The 13130-nt window shown below is 39.0% G+C and overlaps 1 long non-coding RNA gene across 1 annotated transcript in view; it reads right to left on the reverse strand.

Annotated features, from left to right (window-relative positions):
• The window catches only part of LOC307185023, a 177380-nt gene that overhangs the window by 162802 nt on the left and 1448 nt on the right, over positions 1–13130 (reverse strand). The window lies entirely within an intron of this gene.

A 13130-nucleotide genomic window follows, 5' to 3' on the forward strand; every position in this document is an offset into this window, starting at 1 on the left:
TATATACATATATACTGACCTTTCTTTATAAAAGTATACTGTATAATACTATAACATATTTAACTTTAACATACTAATAATACACTAATATATTAGTAGTGTGTTTTTTTCGCTCAAGACTAAATAGTATCGTTTTCCCTATTTCAATAAATAATCTTCCCACAATGTGATATTTAAATGGTATCCCATTGTTTAGATGTAACATAGTATCCCATTGTTTAGATGTAACATAATTTATCTGGCCAATCCCCTATCACCAGGTAAATTTTTTCAATTTTTTTTTTTTTTACAATGAAGTGTCTATAATTAACAACTGTTCGCTTATCTTTGCGCACATCTATTATATCTTATCGTGTCAAAATATATGCATATTTTCCTTCCAAAAGATTGTGCCAATTTACAGTCCTATAACTGTGATAAGTGAATTCATTTCTCTGCATTCTCAACAAAATTGGATATAATCCCTCTAATTACTTTAGGTGGAAAATAGATTGTACAGTATTTTAAACCTTATAAAAAATCGTTTTCACATATACCAGCTGAATTACTATTTTCCTTAATGTTTTTTCTCTTGACTGACTGGAAGGACAGGTTTATCTGGCACTTCTTGGATCCAGCAAACTCTGACATGGGGCAATGGGAACCATCCAGAGATGGACCTGTGGTCTGTCAGCTAAAGTATCTGCACCCCTGCCAGCAGCAATGGGCCTTTCTCTCTCTTTGGGCCCCTGATAACCCAGCACTAATCAGACACTTCACACATTGGTACTTGGGATGGTGAATTTTATGTCAACTTGACTGGGCCACAGGATGCCCAGATATTTGATTTAACATAATTTCTGGGTTTGTCTTTGATGGTGTGTTCAGAAGAGACTAGAATTTGAATCAATTGTCTGGCTTAAGCAGATTGCCCTCCCCAGGGTGGGTAGGTGTCAGCCAATCCCTTAAGCTCCTGAATAGAACAAAAAGGCAGAGGAAGGGAGAAGTTGTTCTCTGCCTGACTGTTGAGCTGGGACATTGGTCTTCTCCTGCTTTGGGACTGGCACTTATACCATCAGTGCTCCAGTTCTCAGGCCTTCAGGCTTGGGCTGGAACTGGACCATTGGCTTTCCTGGGTCTCCAGCTTGCAGGTGAGACTGTGGGACTTCTCAGCCTCCTTTATCACATGAGCTAATACTTCACGATAAATCTCTCTCTCAATAGATAGATACATATCATGTTAGTTATATAGATATAGATATATAGATAAAACCTGACTAATACCCAGACTGACACAGTATTGATTAGCTAATCAAAAAATGGGGAAATTTGTCAGCTGGTAAGCTCTTTTCAATAAGAAGACTTTAAAAATCAATGGCTCATTGTAACATACACATAACTGGGAAGAGAAATGTGATATCAAGACTAGTGGCCATTGCAGCCTTGTTCAGCAGTGTAAGTAATACATATTCTGGACAAAATATTCTAGATACTCTGGACAGAACCATCCTATACGGTATGGTTTTGGAAGGACCTACTTGGCTCAGTAGTTGTCATATGGAGGGTCCTTTGTAACTGTTCTCAGAAGCTATTCAATCTCTTTGAGAAAACTCAATCTCCCATCTGAGAAGTGATTCCTCTCAATGGACCCAGAATCACTGAGTGACTTTGGACAAATAACCTCCTATACTTCAGTTTCCAATCTGTAAGATGAGAATGATAATTGTAGTACCTATCTCATACTTGGTATCATAAAGATTAAATATAAATTGCTTAGATGACTGCCTGATATAGATAAGACAATTTTTTTTTACTGTTATCAACTGTACTTTCCATAAGTTTCTCTAGTTTCACAAACCTGAGTATATTATAATAATTTATCTTTGATGTAACCCCAAAAGTGAATTTTTTGAGATCAAGATCTGTTTTCCTTTACTATCACAAAAATGAACACATTGTCTAGAAAATACAAGGCCCTGAATAAATATTTCTTTAATGGTGGATGGGTAGGTAGATGGCCAAATCTTTATGCTGAATCTTTCCTGTTGTAATTCCCCTTTCTGGTTTCTAGTTCTAGTTCTTAGTTTCACTCTTTAGTTGTATAGTCTTTAATAAACACACACACTCCAGTTAAACTGGAACCAAAAAGGATTACACCTAAAGTCAATCAAAATATACTGAACCCTAACCTTAAACAAGGCACTCATTGTCTTATGGCTGTTTCCCTCATTAATGGCATGTCTGTCATAGAGGACCTATAGCATGACAACTGATACTATAATTAGAGCAGGCAAAATATTAGTCTTCACCTTAAGGGGAATATATTTAGTTTTGTATGAAAGATCATGATTTAGCTTCTAAATAAGAGCATTATCAAAATGTGATCATTAGGGATGAAAGCTGCTGTCTGTAGAACAGGTCGTCAGTGTGGATGTTGGACCACGTGACCTAAACAATTTAGCTTTTGTGCTTCAGAGAACTGTGGACACACGAAAAGCTAACAGAATTCTGGTGTGTGATCCAGATTATCTGCTTAGTGGTTTTTAAGGTTTAAGAAGAAATTACCTTTTCTTGTTTCTTTCTTTGAGGTAAAGCCTGTTTATACCACATATTAATTGTTCTGACTTACTACATAGGTGTCATTCATGTAAAAAAAAAATAGCTCATTTTGCATGGTTCCAGAAATGACAAACTCTATCTCAAGAATAAATTTCCACAAAATTCAACCCATTTTCATCTGAAATAAACATTAAAAATTATGTCTTCCACATCAGGCAGAGAGAAGATTTCTGAACCCTCAACACAAGAAAGCTATGGCAATGTTTCAGAATATAACTGAATGCTATATATAGAGAAAAAAGCATAGTTATCATATGCTTTTGTATTCAAATCAAGGGAGAAAAAACGATTTCAGTCGGATAGTCTTTAAACAGAGTGTTGGAAACCTGTGGAAAGATGTGAATAAGCGATTATTTGGGCTGGTTTTTATGCCCTTGAAGTTGGTCATACTGTGTCTTTTCCTATACATCCTAAAAGATGAGTTAATTTTTATTCAATCCTCTATTAAATGCCAGGCAAAAGAACTTTTTTTGTTGGTATTTAAATAGAATTAAAGAATGTTAGATCTTAAAAGAAACGTAGAGCTCATCTTATGCAATTCCCTTCTTTTTACCCGTTAAAAGAAGAGGGTGAAAATCAAAGTTATTAAGTGGTTTTCCCAAAAATACATTTAATAACTGGTACAACCAAAACAATCGCAAGTTTAATGCATTTTGAAATATAAGAAGACTTCCTTCTGTAGACAATGACAGGCTTTGATTCCCATAGAGTTGCAAACCTCAATTTTAAAAGATCTAAACTTGATCAGGACACATTTCACTAGGAACCACCATGAAAAATCACATGCCATCCCAAGTCTATGGGTGCACCTGTCATATTGTACAAATTGGAAAGGGATGACTGTAACTGAAACTGCGAGCACTCTCTCACCCAAGATTGACATGTATCTGCTTATTAAAGTATTAAAATAATTCCTTACTAGGTCAAGTGGCCCACATGCACCCCCTGGTGCCCTTTGTTGGGACTCTTGTCTCCCAATAATTCAGCAACCAAGGTGTAAGTACCAGCATGTCAGGAGTCTCCAAGACCCAACTCCTTCTTGAGACTGGCTTCCATTCTGATCACTGATGTTCACGGTTGTTAAATATATTAATATTATCCCTGGATCCACTTTCTCCCTTTTCCTTCTATAAATGTTAAAGGGCAGCATTTGATTCAACTACCCTGATACATCCTTATTTATCTGAAGATAAACTAGGCATAATGAATAAGGGTTATTCAATGAATTAATAAGAACCAGAGTTTTAAATATCTAATGGTTCCTTTGAAAACTCAGCTAGAGGTCTTCCCTGGTGGCACAGTGGTTAAGAACATGCCTGCCAATGCAGGGGATGTGGGTTCGAGCCCCAGACCGAGAAGATCCCACATGCCGCAGAGCAACTAAGCCCATGTAGCACAACTACTGAGCCCGTGTGCTGCAACTACTGAAGCCCACATGCTTAGAGCCAGTGCTCCGCAAAAAGAGAAGCCACCACAATGAGAAGCCCTGCTCACCGCAACTAGAGAAAGCCTGCGCAGCAACGAAGACCCAATGCAGCCAAAAATAAATAAATTAAAAAAAAAAAGAAAATTCAACTAGAGTGCTGCTCTGAAAAAGTCTAAGGTAACTGTTGAAAGATTAAAAGATACTTCTGTTTAGAATCACCATTCAAACCATATAGTCTCAGGTTTTACCCCAAATCACAGTCTTGTGGGCATAACTTTGTGTCCTTACCTAGTGATATCAATATAAATGATCCCTGCTTCAAGCCAGGAGCATGGTGGACAAGTTAGATTCTTGCTAAGTCTTGGAGGATTTTAACTCCTGCCTCCAAAATTACCCCTAAACCTTGTGAAAACCGGCTCATCAAGTTGACAAAACATGTAGTCTAAAAAGCAGTGAAAAGTAGTCAATGAACGCCCTCCCCGTTTAAAAAAAAAAAAGAAAGCTAACAGTGGAACCAAGTCAGTGGTTGAGATTAGATAGAAAGAGGAAATTAGAACTATAATAAAATATGACATAAAAGGCCAAGCAGCACAGCATAAATAAAATAGTGCATTACAGGAAGGGATCCAAACCAATACAAACAACTGCAAAGGGCCTTACTGGCAGACTTTCAGACAGAGAATTTGAGGAGGACAGAAACATTTAATTGTTGAGTAATACTTCTTAAATGATGTTTTACCTCAAGGAAATCATATCAGTGAAGAATGTGAAAACGGTTGGGCAGCTGCGTCCACCCCTTCTAACCAGAGCCCAGCTGCAGGAAGAAAAGCCAGAAACAGAGAGGAGACAAAGAATAATGAATGAGAGGATGAAATCCAGAAAGAAAGAGAAATTAAAATGAGACAGTGAAAAATTAAGCTGCAACTCAGAAAGGCTAGGAAAAAAAAAAAGCTTTAAACAAACTGTAGCAAATGTAATTTCGAATGTTTTTAAACTCAACTATTGAAAACAAATCTTTCCGAGACTAATTTGTAAGACTGGCAGACCCTTGAAATTCTTGCCCCAGTGGTGGAATGACTGGAAGATTGTACTACGCACTCACAGTATAGGCCCCCCGGGTTGCCAAGAGCTATTTATAAAGTGGGCATAATTGAGAAAATGGGTGTATATTTGGCTATTTTTCTCTAATATCTGACAAAACAAAGTACAAAGCCTCTATAGTTCTCTGATACGGAAAATATATGATTTGTATCTTAGCAAAGTATATTGGAAACTTTGTATTGAAATTATTATAGTAGTCCAGGGCCTTACAAATTTTACAGTAAACGGACTTACGGGAGGCAAGTCAGCTCAGTGGTGGGCTCAGCTCTCAAACCAGTTGTATTTGAAACCCATTTCTAGCTTTGTGTCCTTAATCCCTTAAATTCCTTCAACCCTTTGAATTTCAGGTTACTCATAACCAAAATGAGAACAATAATGATATCTAACTCATAGGGTTTTGTGAGGACTTCGTAAAACCCTGAGTAGAATGCTTGCCAAGCACTCAATAAGTGGTAACTCTCCTTATTCTGTGTATCATGGGTGCCTTCTCTGGTACACTCCAAAAAGGTCTGCTTTGATTTAATATTTAGTGCCTCTTGTTAATACATATGTTCAATAAGGCAGTAACTATTAGACACTAAGATCATGTCTATAATGAGTCAATAGATAAACGTATGTTGAGCATTCTCCCTGGGCTCAGCACTGCAGTGGGTAACGCAAAAGATACAGACCCTGCCCAAAAGGTGCTTATAGGTGAAACAACCTGCTACCAATTCCAGAGAGCACATCTTTGTGTTAAAGGGGGTAATATAAAAATCTAAATTCAACAGGTGTTAGAATTCAGGGTAAATCAGTGAGAACTGGGATAGTCAGAGAAAGCTTTAGGGAGGAAGTAAAAAAATAAAGCCTTGGAGGATGTGCATGATCAAGACAGGCATAGAGAAAAAAAAAAAAAGAAAATGTGCTCCCTACTAAAGGAAATGATGCCAGCAGGATTATGGGTGAATATGGAGGACAGCTGAGCCTGACTTCCTGGCTTGACTAAAGAGAATGGAGCTTTTTAGAGAAAAAAATGGGCAATGGGGTTTTTTTGGAGCGCTAGAGTAGACTGTGGAGGGCTTTAAGAGCCAGAGGAGTTTTTACTTGAAATGATAGGAGATAAGGATTGTGTGTTATGAAGCGAGGTGATAAAAACAGTGTTTCATAAAGACTGGCCTTATTAAAGGATACAGGGAGATCAAAATCAGGACAGAGCAGTATGGCAGCTTGGAGGATACTGCAGTTACCTAGGTGTGGAAAGAGGGATGGGGAAGGAGAAGTGGAGGTTTTATTGTGAGTGAAATGGCAGTCACTGGAGGGTTTTGAGCAAAGGAGTGACATTATCCTATTTATCTTTTATTATATCTCTCTGTTCAGTTGAGAATACTTTGAGAGGGTCAAGAGGGGGAACTGGGAGACCTGGTAGGACGCCATTTAAATAGTTCAGGAAAAAGTGACGGTGGCTTGGCTCTCATGTGAGTGGAAGGGGTGAGAAGTAGTTAGAATAAATATTGTGAACAGGCTTCACAGGCAGGCATCTTAGGCAGTCTCATGGAACTCCACCCTTGGTTTAATGCTCTGCTGTCATAGTCTTGAAATTCTTAATAACTGAATAAATGGTCTCACACTTTTTATTTTACACTAGAGCCTCACAAATTACGTAGGCAGCCCTGATTGTGAATGTAAATATCAATATATCAGGATTTATTAATGTATTGGAGTTGGGGCTATGAGAGAGAAGAAAAGTCAATGATTACTCTGGGGTGTTTGGCTTGAATAGTTAGAAAAATGGATTTAGTGAGATGCAAAAGACTGTGGAACACAGAATTACGGGATATAAAGTTTGAGATGTTTACTAAGCATCCAAGTAGAGATGTCTGGAGTTCAGAGAAGGGTTTCAGGCTGGATATATAGGTCTAGAGTAACCAACATTTGCATAGTCTTTGAAGCCATAAAACTGAAAGTGAACACCTTCGTATGGGGTATAAACATAAAGAGAAGTCTAAGCACTGAGCCACAAGGCAGTCCCACCTGTTGATGGAGGTGATGGGGCGCCAGCAAAGGTGACAGTGCAGGACCAGCCAGAAAAATACCAGACATTCAGAAGAGTGTGTTGCACCGGAAACCAAAGAAAGAAAATGTGTCAAGAAAATGCTGATGATAATTCAAGTAAAACGAGAGTGGGGATTTGACTACTGAGTTTAATATGGAGGTTATCGGTGATAAGAGCTGTTTCTGTGGAAAGGTGGAGGCAAAGGCCTGGTTAGATTTGATCCAGGAGAGCAAGAGAGGAGAGAGCTAGGAAACTACAGGTATAAACTACTCTTTGAAGAATTTTGCTGTAAGGGGTGGAAGAGAAAGGGATAGTAGCTGGAAGGAAAGCATTGGTACCACTGAGAGGGCAGGCAGGCTGGATGTTTTAGGGTAGAAAAATGAAATGTGATTTTAGATTAACAGCTTGATTTTAGGTAGAGTTGGTGATTGTGATGGTCAAATGGAAATGGCTAGCAGGCAGCTAGAAAGATAAGAATAGATGTGTGAGAAGACAATTGAAATTATCCACGGTTTAGACTTTATTCACACAGAGGTGCAATTTGGGGCTGTAAAAATGAATTGGCCTGGAATAAAAGTGTACAGAGAACAACAGAGGATTGAAGAAACTAATATTCTGAGTCAAGTAAAAAAACAAAATCAAGAGCACTGGGCTACATTCCCAACTTCTAACTCCGTTTAGGTGTAGCTGTATTTCCATTGGCTAATTAAGGTAATTATCTGAATAATTAAATATCCACACAAAAGCATTCGTCCAAATTAGCTGGATATTCTACACGAAAAGAGGATCTATCATTTGAGAAAGTCTATTATTGGATTCATTTTTTCTGCTTTTCTCAGTCTACACAGACTGAAACGTTATGTAGAAATAAACTAGAAATTACTACCTGCTAGCTGACAAAGAGGACCTTAGCTTCTACTAGGATTTTCACAACCCTAAAACTGAGATTTTTAAAGATAAAGGCATAAACAAGACCACATAACTTAGGCTAAAACACACTATTTGTCAAAATGTACGTTACTATCAATGAAGGAAACTGAACAGCAATGATTGCTCTTCACCGAGGATTCAGCAAAATCCTCACAGACCTGGCCTAACGTGACCTGTAACCTTTAAGGCAAAATCAAAGGAGAAAGAGCTTTCTGAGCAAAAACTTGCCCCACACACACACACACACACACACACACACGTGCGCGAAAATCAAGGCCAACCAAACAGCCCTGGAAGTGGAAGGGAAATTTGGGCCTTTTTCATAGCAGGAGGCAAGTCAATGCTGTCACTCACTAAAACGACACTGGTCACAGCCAGCTCAGACCTCAGCAGGCACGCACTGCTCAGAGCAAACAGAACAGTTCAGACTGGGGGGCTTCAGATGCTCCTGTTTTCCTTTGTTTTCCAAGATGATCCCACTGACAATGATTATTGTCTAAGGACTGTAATCTAAGAAGCATTATATAGAAACATAAGAAATGTCACATTGGAACTGACAAACGAGCCTTATTATGGCTCTGACAGTGGCACCAAGGGACATTTCGTGGCAGAGCGTGAATGTTACTCTAGCAACCAAAAGAATATTACTTCAAAAAGTTCTCCCCCCACTTTTTTGAGGCACTTCAATAAAGAGCTCAAGAAGAGGACCTGGGAATGTAGCCAGAAGAATACGCTTGGCCTAACCCTGCTTCCTCTGGGCCCCAGAAGGTGGCAATGATAACAGCTTCACTTCAGAGCGTGGGGCAGCGCCTTGGGAGACAGAGAACCTTCACCAGGAGACCAGCATAGCCATGTGCTTCCAGGCACACAGACAGTGTTCTCTGGAATGTCATCATCTAAGCATAGGTGGCAGGTATAGTGTCTTGGGTAGCCAAGATGATTCCCCAAACCTGTATTTCTGGTCATCTCTCTGACCTTGGCCTGGGCATTCACAACACTTGCATCTGAGCCAGACATCTCATCTGAGCCAGACAACTCTGAAAATAACTCAAGCAACAAAATGAGCAACTTTCCTCATTACACACAATGGATGCCTTAGGGTTTAGGGCTCCTCCTGAGAAAACTGGCTGGATTGGGATAGGAGCGAGGGATAAATCCCAGAAGTTTTAATAATGGATGTTGGGAGACAGCAGCTCTTTCCACTGTGTTAGGTTGGAAAGAGGAAGCCTGGAACCAGTGGTGAGCATGTTCCTGGAACCAGTGGTGAGCATGTTCCAAACCCGCGCGGAGGGTTCCTGTCTGCACAGGAGAGAATGCGACCGCTTTATAAGGAGCAGAACCGGATAGAGTGAGAGCTGAAGCCAGAGAGCGAGAGACACCCTGATAACACTGTGTGAGTCTCTGAGTCCACGGAATCCAAACCACCCGTGAGTTAACTGGTCACATGAGCCTATGGATTGTATTTTCCTTAAAATCACTTTGCAATGATTTCTATCACATACGTATGAAGAGTTCTGAATAATATCAGAGGAATATATAATTATAGTAAATAAACATACAGAAAAAAATTTAACCTTTAAATACTAAAATCATCAGGTAAAAACAAAAATGCGCTTTTTCTTAGTCTAATTTCACTTTCATTAATAACAGCTATAATATTTTGTGTACCTATCATGTACAGACATTGTGGCAATCCTAGGAAGTAGGAATTATATCCATTTAGGTTCAGAGAGATTAGTTATATGAAACTACAATTCTATCAGATACTAAACAGAGGTGAGATTTGGCTCTAATTTTATCTGAAGTCTAGGCATTTAATCACTAACTTATATTACCAGGCCAATAAGCACTAAAACTAAGTATGTGCATCATGGTAGCTATTGGCCTTCCATCTGCTTGGCAAGTTTTGTCATCTCCCTTCTAATAAAAGAAGGGAAAATAACGCCCAATTTAGTAAATATGAAGATTAGATTTAGAAATAAGTATAACATCTTAAATTGTTGTAAATGCTATAAATTAGTACAAACATTTTAGATCATATCAGGAGCTACAAAAATTTAGCTAAAACCCTGTAATTCTACTTTTAACTTCCTCAAAGGAAATCAAAATATAAAGTAACCCAAGGCATAGGGATGTTTATTACAAAATTGTTCTATAATTAAAAGTAATAAGTCAAATGTCTGTGATAATGGATTAAGCAATTTACATAAATTATAGACATACTTATGTGTTTATCATATAATGTGACATGTAGTGGTGTGAAAGTACCTGTTATTTCTTTTTTTTTTTCTTTGCGGTACACGGGCCTCTCACTGCTGTGGCCTCTCCCGCTGTGGAGCCCAGGCTCCGGACGCGCAGGCTCAGCGGCCATGGCTAACGGGCCCAGGAGCTCCGCGGCATGTGGGATCCTCCCGAACCGGGGCACGAACCCGTGTCCCCTGCATCGGCAGGCGGACTCTCAACCACTGCACCACCAGGGAAGCCCCAGTACCTGTTATAATGAGTGAAAATAGGATACAAAATTTTTATACAAAATGTAAAAATTTTAAATATTCATAAAAATAAAGATTAAATGAATGCCAAAATCTAAGGGTGTTATTTCTAGGATGTTATGATTATAGGGGTTTTATGGTAGAACAGAGTTATGATAATTTATAAGAGCATCATTGTTATTTTAGAAGACTCCAGTTTGTTAATTTTAGGTTTATTTTTCTTATTTGCAATAAAAGCATTTTCCCTTTCCTAAAAATGTTTCTAAAAATAACTCATAACCATTTATATTTGTAAATTATAATACTGGCTCTAAAATGCCATGAATACCACCACCAGATTGGGAGCTCCTTAAAGGAACAAAAACATTACAACAACTCAGTAAATACTTTGGAAACGAATTACCATTCAATCCAAAAATATATCTATTATGAAATTCAATGGAAATAAAACTAAGACAGCTACAGGAAGTAGAATGGGGTAGGGGGGAGAACATATCAAGCTATTTTCTTTGAAACTTCACTCAGTTAAGTGCATAATTAGATGGGGGGCACGGTTTAAAAGTAGGATATACCTCAAACAGCTCTACTTTTCCAGAGTAGTCTTTTAATATTTCATTCATCAGAATTTTATTAATCAGAGGACCATATTGTCCTGACACCCTTGTGAAAATTAAAGGAGGTGTCATTAATAATTAATGCTGAGACCATGGGTGTAAACCAGGACCCTATTTATCAAGCATTTTTTGGTGCAGAAACTGAAATAGGCACTGTGAAAGTAATTAAGACATGGATTCATCCCCAAAAGGTGGCTTGTTATTATTTTCATAAATATATTTTGTATAAAACTACTTTCACAAATCATATAATATTCTTCCTCTACTTAAGGCATATTTATTATGTAACTGAAACAGAGCAGAACCCTGCGGTACTTCCCTCCTCCATGTCCTCTGCCTGCCTTTTGTCTGTGGAAAAACTTGAGCCAAAGCTTAATCAGAGAAGTGAGAAAAATTCAGGAACAAAGGAAAACAGTCCAATAAGACTAAATAATAGTTTAGTCATTAAGCATAGTCAAGGACCTTTAGTTTCTCTTCAAGGGCTATAGATAATATTCTGAGCCATGTCCTGTGAGCTGTCTATAGATACTGAAACCCCCAACAGGTGGGAGACGTTAACTACATGATTACCAGGCTGCAGCCATGACATAAGCTGCCACAATTCTGAGAACTTGCCTCAAAGAAATGGAAACAAACCAACCCTGGAACTCAAGACTAGCTATACTTAAATCAAGATGACATTGATCAGACCACTGCATGACCAATTTCAAGATGACTGTCAGAGCTGACTGTGCTGTTTCTGCATGTAGCCCCCTCCTTCCAGCTATAAAAGCTCTTGTCCACTGATTGTCAGGCCGGGAGTCGGCATTTGGACAGGAGTCTGTGCTCTCCCCCCAACCCAGCTGCTGGCGTCCGAAACAAAGCAAACTTTCGTATCCGTCAACCTTGCCTCTTTATTGGCTTTAGAGTCGTGAGCAGCTGGACCCCACTTACGGTACCAAAACTGCTCTATGCCAGGCTTCCCTGGTGGCGCAGTGGTTGAGAGTCCGCCTGCCGATGCAGGGGACACGGGTTCATGCCCCGGTCTGGGAAGATCCCACATGCCGCGGAGCGGCTGGGCCCGTGAGCCATGGCTGCTGAGCCTGCGTGTCTGGAGCCTGTGCTCCGCAACGGGAGAGGCCACAACAGTGAGAGGCCCACATACCACAAAAAAAAAAAAAAAAAAAAAAACCTACTCTATGCCTATGAGCCTTCTAGAAACTGGGATACAGCAATAAAAGGAAACCCCTGTTCGTTCCTAAATTCTAGGGGAAAATGGGAACAAACAAAAATCAAGTAAAATCTATTGTGCATTACAAAACGAAAAGTGGTTAAAGAAAAGCAAAAGGCCTGAAGAGTATAGCAGATGGATGGTGGGGATGGGAGGAACAGATTTTGATAATGTAAACAAGAGAAAACTCCCTAAGAAAAGGATATTTGATAAGGGACCTGAAGAAAGTGAGGAATAAGCTGTGAGTATACAGGGGGAAAGCATTCCAAGCAAAGGGAAGATCAAATGCAGAAACCTTGAGGCAGCAGGCTACGAGGAACACTGAAAAAGCCAATGTGAGTGAAGTGATCAATGGGGTCGGTGAAATCAGAGGGATAACCAAGTATCAGATCATGGAGACCTTGATGTAGTACTAAAATTTATGGAATTCAAATTTATCTATAGATATGATTTTTATATATGTCCATTATACCCCAATTTGGCATTCATCTTCCCAGACGTGTGTTCTAATGCTGTTGGACTGTCCTAATAATACCCTTGATTATTTTCATTTCCAATTTCAGAAATTGCATTCTATTTTGGATTTCCACAACCAAAACTGAATGTAATATTGTAGGCTTCCTGGTGCATGTGCACCATGATTTTATAAAGTAGATAGTAACCACAGCAATTGGTTGGGGCTCAGACAAAAGATGTTTACAGGGAGGAGCATTTTTTCATTGGCATT

The sequence above is a fragment of the Stenella coeruleoalba genome (assembly GCF_951394435.1).
Source record: "Stenella coeruleoalba genome assembly, chromosome: 3".
NCBI lineage: Eukaryota > Metazoa > Chordata > Mammalia > Artiodactyla > Delphinidae > Stenella > Stenella coeruleoalba.